The following is a 20,727-nucleotide window of genomic DNA, read 5'->3' as shown; positions in this document are numbered from 1 at the left end:
TCATATGACCTCCTCCCTTCAATGTCCCAGTACAGTTATAAAGATATTAATCAGCTGTGGTTTGGTAGTAGTCTTGCCTCTGACTGAACAGGATGTGGTTCAAATTCCTTTTCAGACTCGAGCACACAATTCAGCTTAACGCTCCATCCCAGTATTGAAAGGAGGGCTACATTGATAACCAGGACCAGGTCTCCCTAACACTGGTATCTCAATTGAAAATCATCAGGAAATCTTCCCTCTAGAGGCCCCCACAGTGCCCAACCCTACGCTGCCATTCTACAAACGGGACTGATCCAGTAGACATTGCTTCAGCTTGCTCTTGCTCGACTGAACCTACCTTGTCTTGATCCTTTCTCCCCAAATCCATATCAATTCTGATACTCTCCACCACTTCCATTGCCCCAGTCCTAACTGGCTCACCTTTACACACAGGTGTTCAGTCCCTTCCACCTCCGTCCCAGATCAGGTAGGTTCAGTTCTTCCTCACACAGAGGCCCAACCAGTTCCTCTATAACTGCACCCTCTTGCCCTTATGCTCAATGACTTCTCTTCTGATTCCACTAGCGTACTCCAATTTAAAGGTCTACCTATGGCAACTTGCATGGGCTGCATCTACACTTGTCCCATCTGTTGGATCACTTCTGATGAAGAGTATTCGACCTGAAACTTTAACTGTGGTTTCTCTTTCGACAGGTGCTGCCTGACTGGTGCAGTTCCACATTTTAGTTTTCATTCTATTGTGCTTGTGCTTTTTTTAGGTTTCCCACCGCCATGAGGGTGACCAAGAGGTCCTTTCACATCAGTAAAGATGTGTTAAAACACTTGACCTTCAGTTTCCAGAGCACCAAAGACCAGATTCAGTGGATGTCATGGAACAGGCCTATAGGTAAGGCAAGGCCTACATTCCCTGAACTCCAACACCAAGCCTGGGAGGCAGTGGATCACAGCAGAGGGTGGGTGGAGAGACATAAGGGATTGCAGGTGCTGGAAGAATTCAGCTGGTAAGGCATCTGTGGAGGGAAATGAACAGACAATGTTTTGTGTCATGGGTTGGGTCAGGTGGAGAAGAATCTGGCATGGGATGGGTTAATGTAGTTGGGCATCCGTCCTGGAAGGGAGTTGATTGGTGTGGATGGCAAGGATGTCCAGTCATCATTAGGGCTGGCAGTAGTCGAGGTAGTGCCTGCACTTCGTTGCAGATGGCATCAGAGCAGTTGTGACTGGCCCATTGTGAGGGGAGACAATGATAGGCCTGGGCCTATTGCTGAGTGTGGTAGTAGCCAGTGTGACTGGTCTACGCAGCAGCTACACAAAGGCCAAGAGACTTGAATAGGCTGCTAATATGTACCTTTCAACAGTATTATATGTCAACACAGAGCGGAGAGCGGGTTTGTAAATCTGGTGGGAGCAAAGGATGTGGGAATGGCAAGGGTGGAGCGCACAGGAGGGGTGTGAGACAGGTGGCAGAGAGGGAGTGCTAGGGGCAGATGCACTCAACCCTAAGACACCAGGCAAGGTCATTGGATTTCAAATAATTGGTTTATTGATCTAACAGAATGTCTCTGTGGTGCTTCCTGTTCCCTCCCCTCTCCCTTCCCCTTTTCCCAAACATGATTCCCCTCCACCTGCTGCCTTCCCACTCTCAATCCCCAAAGAGACCCATACCAGAATAAGGTTCAACATCACTAACATATGTCATGAAATTTGTTATTTTTTTTGGCAGCAGTACAGGTCACCCTCACCCCGAGCATGTCCGCTCAGTAACTAAAATGGTCCCGCAAACATAGCCCATGCTGCCACGCAGCTCAAATTTTTTTTAAGTTAATATAATTTGAAATTACATCAATATAATTGTGAAATTATCTGATTAGTTATGAATATAATCCATAATTTTTCTAAATAATAAATGTGCCACTAAGTTTACTTTGAAACATTTTAGAGTTTCAACATATTTATGTTGTCAATGTTTCAAGTTACAACACCGTTACAAATTGTAACAGTAAACACAGAATGGAAGTTGCTACCTCATGTTAATAATCTGCCGGCCTGCTGAACACTGACAGAAAAGAGAATGCTGTACAACTTACAAAAAATGCTGAGCTACTATTACTAACTATGACAAAAGCATTACTTCAAAAATACCACAGCAATACTGTGATTTCAAACATGCCAGTTTTGAAGAAGTTAAGGCTAGTTCAATTAAGACATTCACAGATACGTACGTAGAAAAGAAGAGTTGGAAGAACTGTTAATTCTTTTTGATTTCATTGGAACATCTCAAGCTTCTAGTGCTGACTGTCTCATTGTTCAATCAAATGTAAATCCAGAAATAGTGTAGAAGTGGAACATTTGTATGATCTAATGAGGATAAAGATGTATCTTTCATCTGGATTCAAAATTAATTTGGATAGTGTTTAAAGACAATGGATTTGTAATAAAGACAGACAGAAAATGTTTATGAAATGTGGAAGATTTTCTTTGTTATACCATATTTATTATACCCTTCATTAAAGAAATAAATCAAGAATATGTGTTTTTTTTATTTTTGGTTCAAATATTCATAGTATGCATATTTTTTTTAAAAAACATGTAAAGTGCTGCACAGTTTTCAACTGAACAAAATTTTCCTGCTCTGGGCAATGGTTGGCCTGCGCAGCTTAAAAAAAAATAGAGGGAACATTGCTCCTTTGTCAACCTTGCCCACTATTTCCTCAAATAACTCTAACAGATTTGTCAGGCAAGATTTCTCCTGAATGAAGCCATGCTGACTTTGGCTTATTTAATAATTTTCCTCCTAGTACTCTGAAGCTCATCCTTAATAATGGACTTCAGTATCTTCCAACCACTGAAGTCAAGCTAACTGGCCAATAATTTCCTATCTTTGGCCTCCTTCCTTTCTTAAGGAGTTGAGTTACAATTTTTCCAGTTCTCCAGAATCATTCCAGAATCTAGTGATTCCTGAAAGATCATTACTAATGCCTCCACAATCTCTTCAGCCACCTCTAACATAACTCTGGATTTAATTCATCTGGTCCAGGTGACTTATCTACCTTCACACCTTTCAGCTTCCCATACCTTCTCCTTAGTAATAGCGACTACACTCATTTCTGCTCCCTGACACTCTTGAGTTTTTGGCATACTACTGATCTCTTCCACAGTGAAGGCTGGTGCAAATTACTTAGTAAGTTCTATTAAGTTTGTCAGCCATTTCTTTGTTCCTCCATTACTACCACTCCAACGTCATTTCCCAGCAGTGTGATATCTACTCTCGCCTCTCTTTTACACTTTATATCTCTGAAAAAAACTTCTGTATTCTCTTTTATTGGTAGCTTACCTTCATATTTCACGTTTTCTCTCTTAATTGCTTTTTTAGTTGCCTTCTGTTGGCTTTTAGCTTCTCCCTCTCAAACTGCAGGGTGAATTGTATCATATTATGATCACTTTCTCCCAAGGGTTCCTTTACCTTAAGCTCACTAATCAAATCTCGTACATTACACAACACCTAATCTAGAATTGCCTTTTCCCTAGTGGACTCAAATATAAGATGTGCTAAAAAGCCAGCTCATAGATATTCTACAAATTCCTTCTCTTGGGATCCAGCACCAACCTGATTTTCCCAATCTATCTGCATATTGAAATCACCCATGATTATCATAACATTACCCTTTTTACATGATCTCCCATTGTAATTTGTATCACACTAAGTTAACTGGTTCTTGTTTTAAGAATCGGTTTTCAGTCCATAATGTAACTTGCAAGCAAAAATCTGTTTGAAGTTAAAAGGATACTTGGGCTGGCTAGTAAGAGGTGTGGTTTGCAAAGTGAAGTGACCATGAAATCTATTGTCTGCATTAGTCAAACACAAATTAATGAGGTTATATTAATTAGCCTACAATAAGCCAGACAACTATAAGTTATTCGCTTTATTGTCCTCATAAGCTTTTAGGCCATCCATGCACATATCTGGAAAACATCACATGCAGATGATGTCCCCCTAGTAGCAAAACAGCATAAATATTAGGAAGCATTGGGGATTATTACAAATGAGAAGAAGAATGGGAGAAAGACAGAGCGACAGAAAGAAGAACTGGAATTCATTCCTCAGTCTTCAATTTCTGTCCGTCTGCAATTCATTGGTATGTTCTTTTAGTTTGTAAGAATAGTGCCTGCATTTGGACGAAGGGTCTCGGCCCGAAACGTCGACATCGCTTCTCCCTATAGATGCTCTCTAGCCTGCTGTGTTCTACCAGCATTTTGTGTGTGTTGTTGCCTGCATTTGGAAATCCTTTGTAGCTTATAAATCATTTATAATTCAGAAATCTTCTATAAATCAGAACCACTCTGGGAGTCTTAAAAATGTTCAGAAGTACTGGTCTAAATTTAAACCCGTATCACTAAAAATAGCCTGTGTTTAAATGACTTGTTAGCTGGAAGTAAGTATCTCCTCCTTGGTGGGGTGGTGTGGAAACCACCACTCAAACAGTGGGTATTGGAAGCCAGACCTTGCTGCAGAGACTGGACAGAGAAGTAAGCAAGTCCTTGAAGAATCGGTGGATGGAGTACAACCTCCTGTATTGAAGGAACCTGTAGACATCTGTATCGGACAAGGCTTAAAATCTACTTTTGAGTTGAGGGCTTTGTGGACAGGGAACCCACTGCCACTACAAACAAACTTAACACTTCAACTCTGAGATCATTTATTCTGAAGTAATTAAGAGCTATCCCTGACCCGGTTTCCCTGACACAGATTCTGGTCGAGTGTTTCCAGCGTTCTCTGCTTTTGTTACCAGTTTATACAGATCAGGTCTGCTCAATCTGAACGAGTAATTTCTGTTCATAACGGTTTAGATGACATTCACCTTCCGCTTCTCAGCAGGTCGCTTGTGACATGCCGCGTGAGACACCACGGGGGGCTGAAGCACTGGGAAGCTGGTAGGTGCAGTAAGTGTGAAGTGGGAAATCTCAGAACCTTGGAGAATTCAAGGACCAGAGGGAGTCACAACAATAGCAGGAAGTAAAGCAGACAGAAGGACACCAATCGGGACCCACTTTGCTTTATTTCAAACAATCTCGCAGCTTTGTGAAACTCGGTTATTGCATTCAATTCTGATTGCCCCATTATGGGCAGGAATTGGAGGCTTTGGAGAGGGTGCAAAAGACGCTTACCAGAATACTGCGTGGATTACAGAGCATACCTGTGTGCTATAAGGAGAAGTTAGGATACACTTGAGTCATTTCTTCTACGCCAGGAGGGGCTGAGGGGAGACCTGATGGAAGGTTTTAAGATTATGAGAGGCATGGCTAGAACGGGCAGCAGTATTTTTTCCCGGGGTTGAAATGTCTAATACCTCTCACATTTAAGATGAGAAGGGAGTTAAGTTCAAAGGGGATAGGTGGGGCAGATTTTTTTTACACAGAGTGGTGGGGGCCTGGAATGTGCTACCAGGAGTGATGATGGAGGCAAACATAATAGAAGAATTTAAAAGCCACTAACATAGGCACATGAATGTGCAGAGAATAGAGGGGTGTGGAGTTTTGTAGACTGAAGGGATTAGTTTAGTTAGCATTTAATCACTAGTTTAATTACTTTGGCACAACGTTATGGGCTGGAAGGGCCTGTTGCTGTGGTGGACTATGTTCTGTTCTATATGAATAATCTGACTGCCAATCACTTCAATGCATAAGGTTTGGCACCTGCCCCATTTTTAAATGTTTGGTCTTGGACTTAACATGTGGCTGGCAAGAGTTTTTTTAACTGGCTATGATAAGTTAGCATAACTAAGTGGTATGCTGATCCCAGGATAACTCAGGACAATCAGCTATCATTCCCTAGAGGAAGTCATTTTGTTTTTTTGTGTGAGTTTGACTTCCAGACTTTGAATCCACCTGAACTAAAATTCCCAAACCATGGCATTGTAATTACTACTCAATTTCTCTGGATTGTTACCACTATTAGCATGATCAATATATTCCAATTGTATCTAAATAGCCACCCTAACCATTCAAACCAGACTACCAAAAGTTAATTGTTAACATAATTGCTCCAGCATTCAAACTTCTGCTGATGCCTAATGATAACTTATTAGAAATACTAACTGTGTACAACAAGCTCCAAATAATCTATGTTAATAATTCTGTTCATCTATTGGCTGGCTTCAATGGAGTGTGTCTGTCTTGTGCAGTGATTTTCAATGTTTTCCAATGGACTGCTCAAAGGCCTATTGTTTGGTTTTCAACTGGTTTACTCATTCGACTGGAGTTTTTAAATCGGGCTTTGTTCTGTCCCGCTGGCACAGTCTCAGCAAATACCAGAAATTACACAGGTGTTCTTCTCAACACTCCCTGCATAATCACACAGAGAGCAGAAAGTACTCCCGTGGAGTGAGAAACCAAGCATAGTCCTGACCCTGTCAGGTTCCCGTAAAGCAGATTACGTTAAAGTGCCCATGTAATTAGATTGACTGCACTAAACGTGGATGTTGCCCCACCTTTTGCTTCGCTTAAAGCTCCAAGAACTAATTAAAGTTCCCGGAATTTAGACCATTAAACCATAAGACATACAAGCAAAATTAGGCCATTCAGCCCATCGAGTCTGTTCCACCATTCCATCATAGCTGATTTATTATCCCTCTCAATCCCATTCTCCTGCCTAATGAACCCAGGTCGCTGGTGCTGTAATGGCATTATGCTAACCACTGCACTCCACTACACTATTGTGTTGGCGCATGGCCAAGTGGTTAACATGTTCGTCTAATGATCTGAAGGTCGCTAGTTCGAGCCTTGGCTGAGGCTGCATGTGTGTCCTTGAGCAAGACACTTAACCACACATTGCTCTGCGACAACACCGGTGCCAAGCTGTATGGGTCCTAATGCCCTTCCCTTGGACAACATTGGGGGCATGGAGAGGGGAGACTTGCAGCATGGGCAACTGCCAGTCTTCCAAACAAAACCTTGCCCAGGCTTGCGCCCTGGAAACTTTCCAAGGTGCAAATCCATGGTCTCACGAGACTAACAGAGGCCTACCTACCCACTACACTATCATGCCATCAAGAACTGCTTTAAATATACCCAATGACTTGGCCTCCACAGCTGCCTTTGGTATGGAATTCCACAGATTCACTCTCCTCTCACTAAAGAAATTTCTGCTCATTTCTGTTCTAAGTGGATGTCCTTCCATACAGCACAAAAATAGGCCCTTCATCCCATCTACCTTATGCTATCTTCTGCCTAGTGCCATCTACTTGTACCTGAGCTACAGCTCTCCAAACCTCTCTCTCATCCATGTACTATCTATCACTTCCGCTGACAGCTTGCTCCTCACTTGCAACAGCCTCTGAATGAAGAAGCTCCTTCTCAGATACTGTAATGAGCTCATCGGGCTTGTGCAGGGAGCTGAAGAGTGTTGGGCTCCCAAGATTTTAGAGCACCTGAACCAGCTTAACAAGAGTCCTTAATCCCTGGGGCTTACTGTTTAACCTTGGTAAGTTTATTTTGACAGGCTCGCAGATTCTGTAATATTTGTATTAGTTAAGCAGATGCTCTATTAGCCCTATCGTAGGGTACTAATTTTGAGAAGTTACGGCTTACAGTGTTGCTTGGCCGAGCCACTAATGTTCTGCAGGATTTCTTATGAATAAACCCTGATCGCCATCTCTGCATGGGAGTCTGGCTTTCCTCCAGACTTGGGTCTCATCATTGCCAGCACACATCGTGACAGATTCCCAATAAATATTTCACCACTCACCCTAAATCTATGGCTTCTATCTTCAGTCTCACTCAACCTGAGAGGAAAAAGCCTGAAAAAAAATTCAACCTATCAACACCCCTCATAACTGTTGATACCTCTATAAGATCTCCCCTCATTCCCCTACACGCAGTGAATAAAGTCCTAACTAATTCGAACTTTCCCTGTAACCCAGGCCTCCAAGTTTTGGCAACTTTGGTTTTAATTTTTTCTGCACTCTTTCTATCTTATTGATATCTGTCCTATAGGTAGGCTACTTAATCTGCAAATAGTTCTTCATATTAAGCCTCACCAACATCTCGTACAACTTCAACATTACATCCCAACTCCTGTACCCAATGCCCTGATTTATGAAGGCTGATATGCCAGTAAGCTCTCTTTACACCTCTACCTACCTGTGACGACACTATCAAGTAATTATGGATCTGTATTCCCAGATCCCGTTGTTTTACTGAACACCCAGTGCCTTACCATTCACTGTGTATGTCCTACATGATCCAATCTACAACACCTGTCTGTGTTAAATTCCATATGCCATTTTCAGTCTATTTTCTGAGTCTATTATGTAACTGCAACAGCACAAAAAAAAGCATTTTGCCCAATATTCTCAAAGCAAGCATCTATAATCCTCACAAGGCTTTTTTTTTTACAAATTTCTTTAGCATTAGAGTTATATAGCTTGGAAAATACTCTTCAGCTGACTTGTATACGCTGAACAAATTGCTCACTAGAGTTGGTCCCATTTGTCTGTATTGGGCCTATGTTCCTCTAAGCCAAGGGTCCCAACCTTTAGAACCTTACGATTCACTAGGTGGGAGAACTCTGAGTTAGGAACCCCTGCTCTAAATATTTGCCACCCAAGTACCTGCCCAAGAGTCTTTTAAAATGTATCCACTTGTACCATTTCCTCCGTTCATTCCACCTACCCGTCACCCACTGTATGAAAAAGCCTCCTCAAGTTTCCTTTAAATTTCTCCCCTCTCACATTAAATTAAACTTTCTGATTTTAGATACCCTACCCTTGGAAAAAAAAAGGATTTTCGTCTTAATTATGCCCCTTGTGCCCCAGCATTCTATGTTCAAGGAAAAAAACCCAGCCTAGCCAGTGTCTCATGCCATCCAGTTTTGATACGAATCATTTCTGAATCCTTTCTGGCTTAATGACAAGCTCCCTACAGCTAGCAACCAGAGCTGTACACAGTACTCCAAGTGTTGTCTCACTAATGACTTATAGTTTTGTAACATGATGTTCAAACTCTTGTACTCATGGAACGAACCAAACGTCCTCTTCACTACCCTGGCTACCTGTGTTACTACTTTCAGTGAACTTTGTACTTGTCCCCTTAGGTACCTCTATTCCACAATACTGACCAGAACCCTGACATTTGCTGTGTATGTCCTATTGTGTATTTAATATATCAGTAATATTTGAGTATTATTTTAAATATAGTGCTTTCATTAAGCATCCTTTGTTATTTAAGTAATTCATTACAGTTATATGTATGAAGTACATTGAATGGTATATGTCATCACACCACCATATTATATGCATGTGTCTTGCTTAAAGGCTAAGTTGGGCTCACATTTCAGACTCCCATCTTTTCTTTTCCATTAGTTTAATGTTTTGCAATTACAAAACATAACAGTGGCGACGAGGAGGTTTTAAATGAACCCAAGACATCAACCTAACTGTTGAAGCACAGAGACATTCGAGTTTAAAAAAATACAGCAAGAAATGGTCAAGTTTAAAAAAATCACATGTGTTCTGCATAAGAGGAGAAGATTTGGTCCTTAAGCAACATCAGGTGAGATCCACCCTGAGGAAAGTGAATGCGAGTAAGGCAGCTGGCCCAGACGGAGTGCCCGGCCGGGTACTGAAAGCGTGTGCCGACCAGCTTGCTGAGGTGTTTACAAGTATAATTAACCTCTCACTGCAACAAGCTGTTGTTCCAACATGCCTTAAAACCTCCACCATCATCCCAGTGCCCAAAAAGTCAGCTGTGAAGTGCCTGAATGACTATCACCCTGTAGCGCTGACACCCATTGCCATGAAGTGCTTTGAGAGACTTGTGCTCTCACACATTAAGGCTACAATCCCACCTGATCTGGACAAACACCAGTTTGCCTACCGGGCAAACCGCTCCACAGAGGATGCAATCACAACAGCCCTCCGTATTGCTCTGACTCACTTAGAGGAACCAAACACTTATGTGAGGATGTTATTTTGGACTCCAGTTCTGCATTTAACACAGTCATCCCCCATAACCTGGTCAGCAAACTGAACTCTCTTGGCCTTGGTTCCTCCCTGTGCTCATGGGTCATGGACTTTCTCACAGACCGACCACAGCAAGTCAGAGTTGGTGAGCACACCTCCACCACCCTCATCTTAACAACAGGCAGCCCACAGGACTGTGTGCTGAGCCCTTTGCTCTACACACTCTTCACACATGACTGCACCCCCATCTACACCTCCAACTCCATAATTAAATTTGCGGACGATACCACAGTGGTTGGCCTGATCTCTAACGAGGATGAAACAGCCTACAGGCTCGAGGTGGATCATCTGACGGATTGGTATAAGGACAACGACCTGGTCCTTAACACTTCTAAAACAAAAGAGATGATCATTGACTTCAGGAGATCAAAGGACAGAGTACACACCCCCCTCCATATACATGGAGAGGTAGTGGAAAGTGTGGAACACCTGAAGTTCCTTGGAGTTATGTTGTCAAAACAGCTGACATGGACCACCAACACCTCGCTGCTTGTAAAAAAGGCACAACAAAGACTCCTCTTCCTCAGAAAGCTGAAACAGGCCAAACTCCCACAAAAGCTGTTGCTTAACTTCTACAGAAGCACAATTGAATCCATCCTGACCAACAGCGCCATAGTGTGGTATGCCAGCTGCACAGCAGCTGAGCGACAAGACCTGCATCGCGTGGTGACGGCGGCCCGGCAAATTGTCAGGATGGAGCTCCCAGGACTGGACACCATCTATTCCAGCAGACTCAGGAGGAAAGCAATCAGCATAACCAGAGACACCACACACCCTGGCCACTCCCTGTTTGACCCACTTCCGACCAGCAAAAGGTTCAGGACACTAAAAGCCAGAACAAATAGACTGAGGAACAGCTTCTACCCCAGAGCTGTGGCCTCCATCACACCACTCCCACAGAACAATGACTGAAACTGTGAGCACACACATGCACACACAAGGACTCAAATAATTGTACTAACAACACCTTGTGCATTACTGTGACATTCGTGTGCTGCTGTAACTTATTTTCTGCTACTTATCTATTTAATACAATTTTTATATTACTGTCTTGTTTTTATCTACTGCTTTGTTTGATTTCCTGAGAGGAAGCCAAACAGAGTTTCATTGTACCTATGTATAATGACAATAAAGATCATTCAATTCAAGATTTGTGAGGTTTAAAAAGACAGAAAATGGACAAATAGGCTGGTTCACAAACAGTAAGTACCAGGTAATAATAAGAAGAAAAAAGAGCAGAAGTGGCTGGCTACATCGGAAAGATTGATGAGTTTGATTACACAACAGATAACTGGCTCAAGTATACTGAGAATATTGAACAGTATTTTAAAGCAAATGAAATAGCCAATGAGAAACAATTACCAGTTTTTCTGAGTGCATTGGGTGGAAGACGTTACCATACAGTTTACTTAGAAATTTAACTGCTCCAACCAAACCAGCAGAGATGATATTGTAAAAGTAATGCAGGAGCATTTAGAACTGAAACCATTGTTGACTGCAGAATGTTTTAGGCTTCATAAGTGGAATCAAAAAGAAAGGAGAGTCCATTTCAGCATTCATGGCTGAATTGAAGATGTTGGCTGAGCATTGTCATTTCAATGATGGGTTTAATGATGCATTGAGAGACTGTTTAGAATGAGGAATCTTACAAGAAAGTATTCAAAAATGACTCTTAACTGAAGCACAGGTTAGATTTAAAAGAGCAGTTGAAAGAGCTGTTTCAATGGAAACAGCAGACAGAGGCAATTGAGTTGCAGTCAAGAATGAGGGTGAGCTTGAACAAAATTGCAATGTCTAATCAGAAACCAGTCTGGTTGAATAAATTGTGTTATCCATGTGGCAGAGGCTAAAATTACACAGTTAATTTGGAAATGTAGCTTGGTTTTAAACTGGAAGAGAGTTCAAGGAGCTTTGGGAAAGTTGCAAGCATTCAGTTTTTGTGAGTAAAAAGAACTAGAATCGACTCTGCATGCATGAACTTCAAGAAGGAGACAAAAAGCTGCTTTTAAAAGTAGATGCAAAGACCAAAGACCAACTGGATGAATGGAAGGCCAAAAAGAAAGGACACGATGGAGATACAAAAACAGAGGATTTGTCAGTTGATGTAGATACAGAAACCAAGAGGAGAGATCAGGTCATAAAAATAGCATATGAAGGATTAATACTCCAGAGAATTAAGTGCACCTTCCCAAGATCAAAATGCACATCCTAGGAAGAAGAAAAGGGAAAAGAAAGGTAAGGATAACATAAGTGTTACAGAAATGGAAGAGGAGAAATGAAACCTAATTTCTCAAAATTAGCAAATTCAGAGATACTCATAAAAAAGCTAGAAGAAAAATGAAGGCAAGAGAAAGAAAGACAAGAAGTTGGAAAGGAGAGGAGAGATAGTGAGCGAGACCATGAGTAATAAAGAGAAAAGGAACATGAGAAAGAAAAAGAGTAGGATAAAGAGAAAGAAGCTGGGACCGAGAGAGAAGCAAGAATCGATGCAGATCCAGAGGGAAAAGCCAAGAAAGGTGCCCAGAGTTGTCAGAACCACTTCCTGCAGGCTCGCTGTCAACTCCTAAAACCACCACAGAAGAGGCCCCAAAACCTGAGATTGTTTTCACAACTGCCAAACAGAGTGCCCACCCTCTCCCCCACCCACTGGTCAGGAAAGACGTTGTGCTACAAGAGTAAGAAGTCCTCACAATGATTAAATAATTAGGCCTGAGTCAGACAATTTAAAATTTACTATGCTGTGGATGTCTATATACAAACGATAGTAATTGTATAGTTTAGTATAGTTATATTTATTGATATATATACATATAGAGATAGAGAGAGAGAGCACAAGGAGGAGTGTTGTGTACTTAATATTGCAGTGATATTTGAGTGATACTATAAATATATTGTTTGATTAAGCATTCTTTGTTTTTTAAATAATTCAGTATCTGTATTGTTCTGGAGTTCAAAACTTGACATGCACTATCCTCCTGGTTTAACTTAGAAAAATGCAATTCTTCACACTTATACAAGTTGAAATTCATCTGCTTGTCCTTGGCCCACTCTTCCAGTTGGTGTAGATCCTGCTGTAGTCTTAGACAATCTTCTTCACCGTCTACTATACCACCAGTTGTGGTGTCACCGATAAACTTACTGACCATGCTGGCTACAGTCCTAATTACTAATATAGATCACTTAAAATAATTGACCCAGAACCAATCCCTGCAGCGCACCATTGGACACAGGGCTTCAACCTGTAACGGAGTCCTCCATCACCACGTACAAATGACCACCATGTTCTGTTATTGCTTTTTTAAAGTTGCTGTTTGACTAGAGAAGCATTCACTTGAGTGAGTAAGAGTCCGTTCACAATTGCTGATAGAAAGGGATTGCACTGCTGGAAGGATTGTCACATCAGTTTACTAACAATGGGAAAGTGAGGGTGAGACAGTAAACAGTGATGGATCAAGAGCTGATGAGATCTCATAAATTGGACTGGACTGAAAATACAGGGGCTCTGTACAAGAAGGGACGGAGCCGACTGTACTTCCTGAGGAGGCTCCAGTATTCATTGTTTGCAGCACTGTGCTGCGGATGTTCCACGACTCAGCGGTGGCCAGCGTTCTACTCTACGCTGGGGCAGCAGGGTGAGACCAGCCGACGCCAAGCTCGTCAGGAAGGCTGGTTCTGTTCTGGGAGTGGAACTGGATTCTTTGGTGGTTGTGTGTGAGAGGAGGTTGCTGCAGAAGCTACGAAGCATTATGGACAATCCCTCTCACCCCCTCCATGACATACTGGACAAACAGAGGAGCACCTTTAGGAACAGACTGATTCCACCAAGGTGCACCACTGAATGCTACAGGACATCTTTTCTCCCTGTGGCTGTAAGACTCTACAACTCCTCCTCCTTAAGTAGATACGTACATGGTTTCATTGCACATCTGTATTTTGCACTATTACTTTTTAGTACAAATTTTGTATTTTTTGCACCTCAGTGCTTGCACTTTGTATTTTAAAGTATATATATCTGACTGAGCAACCTTGCAACGACAATTTCCATCAGGATAAATAAAGTATCATCTTAATCTTAATTGTAATGTGAAGGAGATTACAATCATAGTAAGGAAGGGAAGTGAGAGAAAGTAAGTGTGAAGTATGAAAATTTGAGTCATATAGCATGGAAACGCATCCATGCTGACGGTATTGCCCAGTGAGCTCGTCCCATCTGCCCACGTTTGGCGCATAGCCCTCTAAACCTCTCCTATCCGTGTACTTATTTAGTTGATTTTTAAATGTTACTAAAGTGCCACCTTGACCTTCTGGCAGCTCAACTTCTTAATATGTACCACCCTTGTATGAAAAGGCTGCTCCTGAAGTCCCTCTTAAATCTAGATTCTTATCTCAAAACTATGCCCATTTAGTACTTCCTCCCTGGAAAAAGATTATGTGTTGACAGAGCAGAGGCAATGTTGTGGGGGGGGGGGGGGAGTGGTATCCGGGGTAACAGAAGGATGAGTTACAACTGTAAACAGAGACACTCAGCAAGTCAGGCAGCCTCTGTGGAAAGAGAGATAGAGTGGTTGAAGACCGTTTATTACAGTTCATCAATATTTTTAACCTGGATTATATGCTCAGACCTCTGGCCCAGGACTTCAACCACAATCTAGTGAGTTAATAAAAAATTTTTTTAACTGAACTTGACCCGACACCCACCTACAAATGACATTTGACATTAAAAATGTAATGTAATATGTGCTGGTGTGTAAAAAAACAGAAATCAAGTTGCCATCAAAAAAGTTGAGTAATGATACACGAGAAGGGGAATTCCCCAACGCTGTATTGCTATGACAGAACCTTCTGCTAAAAGTTAACTGCAAATATTTAAATAATCAGTGCCCAGACTAATGTGGCAGAGTACTGCTTGCCATCATTCTTGGAGGTCATAGTGCAATAGCCTCAGTCTTCAACAATGCAAGCTGAGCTAATGCCTTTTTTCCTTTTGCATCACAAATATTTTTCTCATAAACAAATGTGAAATAGCAAAACACTCCGTATAACATTTTTTTGCCAGAGTTCTTCACAGCAGCATCCTTGGATGTAATCACTAATCCTGATGCTTAGAATCATCAGATGAGGGTTTGTATACTATACCCAAAAAGATAACTAGCAGTGTAGCAGGAAGTAGGTGAATTGGCAATGAGAGCATTTAGCATTAAAGTAAACCTTTTGTGTATAGGTCCAGGAAGTGACACTGTAACTATTGCGTAAGGTCTCTAGGACAAGAATGTCTATATCGCAGTAACAAATAGACCTCCACACTATTTCAGTGCCCTTTTCTTCCTTGTCTTCATTCTGACTCTTCCTTCCTTTTCAGTCAGTTGTACATTTTTCTGCATGTAGTAAAGTTGTGACAGAGACATAATGAGGGAACAGATCGGTTAAATGTGTAGAAAGAGATCTGCCAAACAGAGGGTGTTGTGCAAAAATGTGAAATTGCTAATTTTGGTAGGAGAAATAAAAATAAGTTCATTACCTAACTGGTGAGAGATTACTGAGAGATTTGGGTGTTCCTGGAAATGATTCACTGAAGGTAAAACATGGATATAGTTATATCTTAGCATCATTACTAGAGAGGAAGATCGGAACAGGAAGCAATGAAGAAAAGCCATCTCTGAACTTGTTCTCAGGATGAATCCACTCCAGTAGGTAAGCACCCATGTAGGGAATTAATACTTTGTCCTCTTGCCATTCTTGTTTCAGCCTGTCTTTGGTATTCAATGACAAGGTATCATGGCAAGTGAGTTGTGTAGCTTGGGCAAAAGGGCATTAAGTACACTTATAGCCAGCTCTACAAGCAGGACTTTTTACTTCAGTAGAAATTATAAAATAGCTTTCAGGGATATTTATGACCAAATGTGTCTGGCTATGGAACAAGGAAAATGTGATGGGGCTGACAGTACTTTTGTAGATTGGAAAGTAACCTCTGCATCAAGCAGCCAATGAGTCAGAGTCAGATTAATAAGCTTTAGGTTTCATATTGACTGTATATTATATCCAGTAAAGTTAATATACAATGATGTGGCTTTGTTCAGGATTGCTAGACTTAGGGGTAACGGTTAATGTTCTACAAAATTGTTCTACAATTCCGTCTGTCAGAAAATAAAATCTGCAATCCATACCCAGCATGGTCAACATGCGACTCCAAATCCACCAATATGGACCCCTAACTGACCCTGACATCACTGGCAACCAGGTGTGGACAATTAATGGCAGTATTGCCTGTGATGTCCATAAGAATACATTAAAAATCTCCTTGACAATGGATGATCAACTTTTTATGTTGCTCCCCCAGCTCTAGTCCTTGTAAGAGATTTTATTCAGTGACATTTTCAACTTTGCAGCTGTCTAACACTCCATGTGCTGTTATTTCCTTACCACATAGGAGACCACTCGGCCCATCAATTCCTTGCTGACACATGCCCCACCTCTGAAATCATTCAGCTGAAGCCTTCATGCAATCCTTCTAGGATTATTCATGGCCTTTGTAAAACATGGCAACCAGTATTTGACACACTACACTAGTTCTGTCCTAACTACTGATCTGTACAAATCCATTATATCTACCCTGCTCTTACACTCTCGGTTTGAGCTGTCCCCATGTTAACCTGGCTCCCTCAGGCCCTCCATTGTCTTTAGTTCCATGTCATTTGATCAATGTTGCCTCGCTACCTCTGCGAAGTGTATTACTTCTTGCCGTCCTGTATTGCTACCGTGTGTCCGTTCAGCTCTCTTTTCCTTACAGTCATCCTTCACCACCTACCCCATTCCCAAACTCTGTATCATCCGCAAATTTCAAAATGTTACCAGCGCAGCCGTGTCTAAGTGCTTATGGACCTTGGGGAACAGAACTACCAACTTTCGCTGACCTGAAAAACTACCACTTCCAACCACTTTCGGCCTTGAAGCAATTTTCTATCCATAGTACTAGTGGCCATTAAGTCTCCAAGCTTTGATTACAGCTCAGGGCATTTCAGAGTTCCAAATTCAATTCTCGCGACATTCTGTAAGGAGACTTCCCTGTGGAATGCATGGTTTTTCTGGGTTCTCCAGTTTCCTCCCACAGGGAAAAGACACTGGCTGTCCACTCTATCTGTGTCTCTTATCATCTTGTACAACTTCTTTCACGTCACCCCTCATCCTCCTGTGCTCCATAGAGAAAAACCATGGAGCGAAAGCTCACTCAACCGTTCCTCATAAAACACAGTCTCTAATCCAGCTTGCTGAGTATTTAATATTTCAGTTATACTTGAATAATCATGTATATATTTTGGTTTACAAAACATTCTTTGCAATTTAAATAACCCATTACAAGTTATATGTATAAACACATGAGTCGCATATATTGTCATGTTACCACGTGATGCACGTGGACCTCACTTAAAGTAAACACGAAGTTAGATCCACATTCCTGGAGTCCTGTGCCTTCCTTTCAATTAGTTTAATGTTTTGAAGTTACAAAACGTAACACAGGTAGCATCCTGGTAAATCTCCTCTGCACCCTCTTTAAAGCTTCCATATCATTCCTATAATGAGGTGACCATAACCAAACACAATATTCTAAGGGTGGTGTAACCAGAGTTATACAGAGCTGCAATATTACCTTGCAGCTCTTAAAAGCCACCACACCCTAACATTGCGTGGCAACTTTGATGGATCGATGGATGTGGACCCCAAGATTTCTCATGTTCCTCCATACTGCTGAGAATCCTGCCATTAATCCTGCACGCTGACTTCAGATTTGACCTTCCGAAGTGAATCAATACACACCTTTCCTGATTGAACTTCATTTGCCACTTCTTAGCAAAATTCTGTAGCCTATCAATGTCCCGTTGTAACCTATGACAACCTTCTACACCACCAGCTCTCATGTCATCTGAAAGCCCACTCTTCCACTTTCTCGTGCAAGTTATTTATAAAAGTCACAAAAAGCAGGGGTCCCAGAACAGACCCCGGTGGAACACCACTGGTTACCGACCTGCAAGCAGAATACACTCCATCTAAACCACCCTCTGCCTTCTACGGCCAAGCCAATTCTGTATCCAGGCAGCGAGGTTTCCCTGGATCCCATGCTTCCTGACTTTCTGAATGAGCCTGTCATATGGAACCTTGTTGAACGCTTACTAAAACCCATATACACCACATCCACTGCTCTACCTTCATCAATTTGTTTTGTCACTTCCTCAAAGAATTCAGTCAGGCTCATGAGGCATGACCTGTCCCTCAAAAAGCCATGCGACATATCCCTAATCAGACTATACTGCTCCAAATTCTCATAAATCCTGGATCCAAGAATCTTCTTCAATAGTTTGCCCACTTCTGATATGAGACTCACAGGTCTATAATTCCTAATAATTACCTTTCCTGAACAAAGGAATAACATTTGCCCCTCATCCAATCTTCTGGTACTACTCCTGTGGACAGCGAGGACACAAAGATCATTGCCAATGGCACACCAATCTTTTCCCTCACTTCCCATAGTAACCTGGGCTATATCTTATCCGGCTCAGGGACAAGCCTATCCTAATGTTTTACATACGTTCTAGCACGTCCTCTTTCTTAACATCGACATGTTTCAGCATAGCAACCTGTTCTACACTGTCCTCATACGTGCCAAGGTCCCTGCCAAAGGTGAATATTGAAGCAAAGTATTTATTAAGGTCTTCCCTACCCACCCCAACTTCAGGCACATGTTTCCTCTTTTATCCCTGACCAATCCTATCCTCACTCTAGTCATCCTCCTGTTCTTCATATAGGTGTAAAATGTCTTGCGGTTTTCCTGAATCTTACTCACTAGGACCTTTCCATGTCCCCTTCTAGCTGTCCTAACTCCTTTCTTAAGCTGCGTCCTGACTACAGACCCCTATCTGATCCTTGCATCCTAAACCTCAAGTATGCTCTTCCTCCTCCTGACTAGATGTTCCACATCACTTGTCAGCCATGGCTCCTTCACCCTACTATCATCTCCCTGCCTCAATGGGACATGCCTATCCAGAACCTCATACAAGTCCTCTCTAAACAACCTCCACATTTCCGTTGTACATTTCCCAATGAACTTCTATCTGTTCCCAAGTTCCTTTCTGATGGCATCATAATTCACTCTCTCCCAAGTACTGTCTGCTCCTTCCCCTGTCCAAAGCTACAGGAACGGTCAAGGAGTTGTGGTCACTGATGGCAAAATGCTCTCCTGCTGAGAGACCTGTCACCTGACCAGGTTCATTGCCTTGTACTAGGAGGATCAGAGGTGTTGAGTGTTTGGGAGACCAGCGAGATGGATTTACTGGCTGCTGCACAGACGCAGACATCTCCTGCCAGGTGGAAGTACATTCCTGGCCGCTTTTCCTAGTTGTGAACCGTATGGGCTATGAAGAGTTCATGGGAATGGAACCCTACCTGTAATCCTGTCTCCAGCAAATATATCACGGGTGGATGCTGATAATTGTCCAAGAGTACCTGGGCAGTGGGAGAATCAGTGAGGAGTCAATGGTGCGGGAAGGGAATGGATGAGAACACTTTGAGAACCAGCAAGGACTCAGTGGGCTGAACTGTCTCATTCAATGCTGAAAGAAAAACTTGGAAGTTTCCTCACAGCTTGGGCCAGTTGGCCTAAATGTCAAACTTCTCCAGTGCAGTGCAGCTTTAGGAGATTACCAAGCATGAAGAACTGCTGTGGGGCGAGTGGTGGTTGGCTATTTGCCAGTAGTTTCAGCACTTCTTGGAAACTCTGTGTCTCCCAGTTTGCTGTATATAATGGTAGGTCACTTAGTCACTGAGACCTGGTGTGCAGGTGAGTGATAGGATCTGAAAAAATTCAAATGGATGCTTTGGACAGAATCAACTCAGTGGGCAGAAGGACTGTTCCTGTGCTGTGTAACTATGACACGTCTGTAAGGGAGAACCTTGCAGCTGAAGTTGACTAAAAGTTCTGACAGAGTTTGCTTACTGAAAGAACACGGATGGTGCCAGAGGGATGGACAGTGGGGGTGGAGGGGCAGGCTGGATGATGACCAGCAATGGAAACAATGTTAACTACTAAAGCACTCACAAAGATAAAGATGAATACCGAAAGTAACTGATAAGAGACGCGAAGGTATAATTAAAACTCCTGTAAACAAGCACACAGGTAGAATGTATAATACAGACAGCACAGTAGGAGATAGGCTCAGTGTAAATGGTGATCAAGACTGCAATAAAGATCCATGCAACCTTAAGCTTAACCTTTTAACCTTGGGGGACATAATGCAGCCTGTTGCCCAATTCGGTAAACTGCACTGCACCTTTTATAGCTAAGACTGTTCGTTAGTTTGTTGGGAACTGTGAGGCCATCCACTTGGGGAGGAAAAATGGAAGATCAGATTATTATTTAAATGATAAAAGACTGCAGCATGCTGCTGTGCAGAGGGACTTGGGAGTGCACAAATTGATAGATGCAACAGGCTGTCAAGAAGGCAAATAGAAAGTTGGCCTTCATTGCTAGAAGGATTGAATTTAAGAGCAGGGAGGTTATGCCGCAGCTGTACAGGGTTCTGGTGAGGCCGCACCTGGAGTACTCTGAGCAGTTCTGGCCTCCTTACTTGAGGAAGAATATGCTGGTCTTGGAGGCAATGCAGAGGAGGTTCACCAGGCTGATTCCAGAGATGAGGGGGTTAGACTATGAGGAGAGATT

Source organism: Hemitrygon akajei, chromosome 21 (genome assembly GCF_048418815.1).
Source record: "Hemitrygon akajei chromosome 21, sHemAka1.3, whole genome shotgun sequence".
In the NCBI taxonomy this organism is placed as follows: Eukaryota; Metazoa; Chordata; class Chondrichthyes; order Myliobatiformes; family Dasyatidae; genus Hemitrygon; species Hemitrygon akajei.
This window is presented reverse-complemented; position numbering follows the sequence as displayed.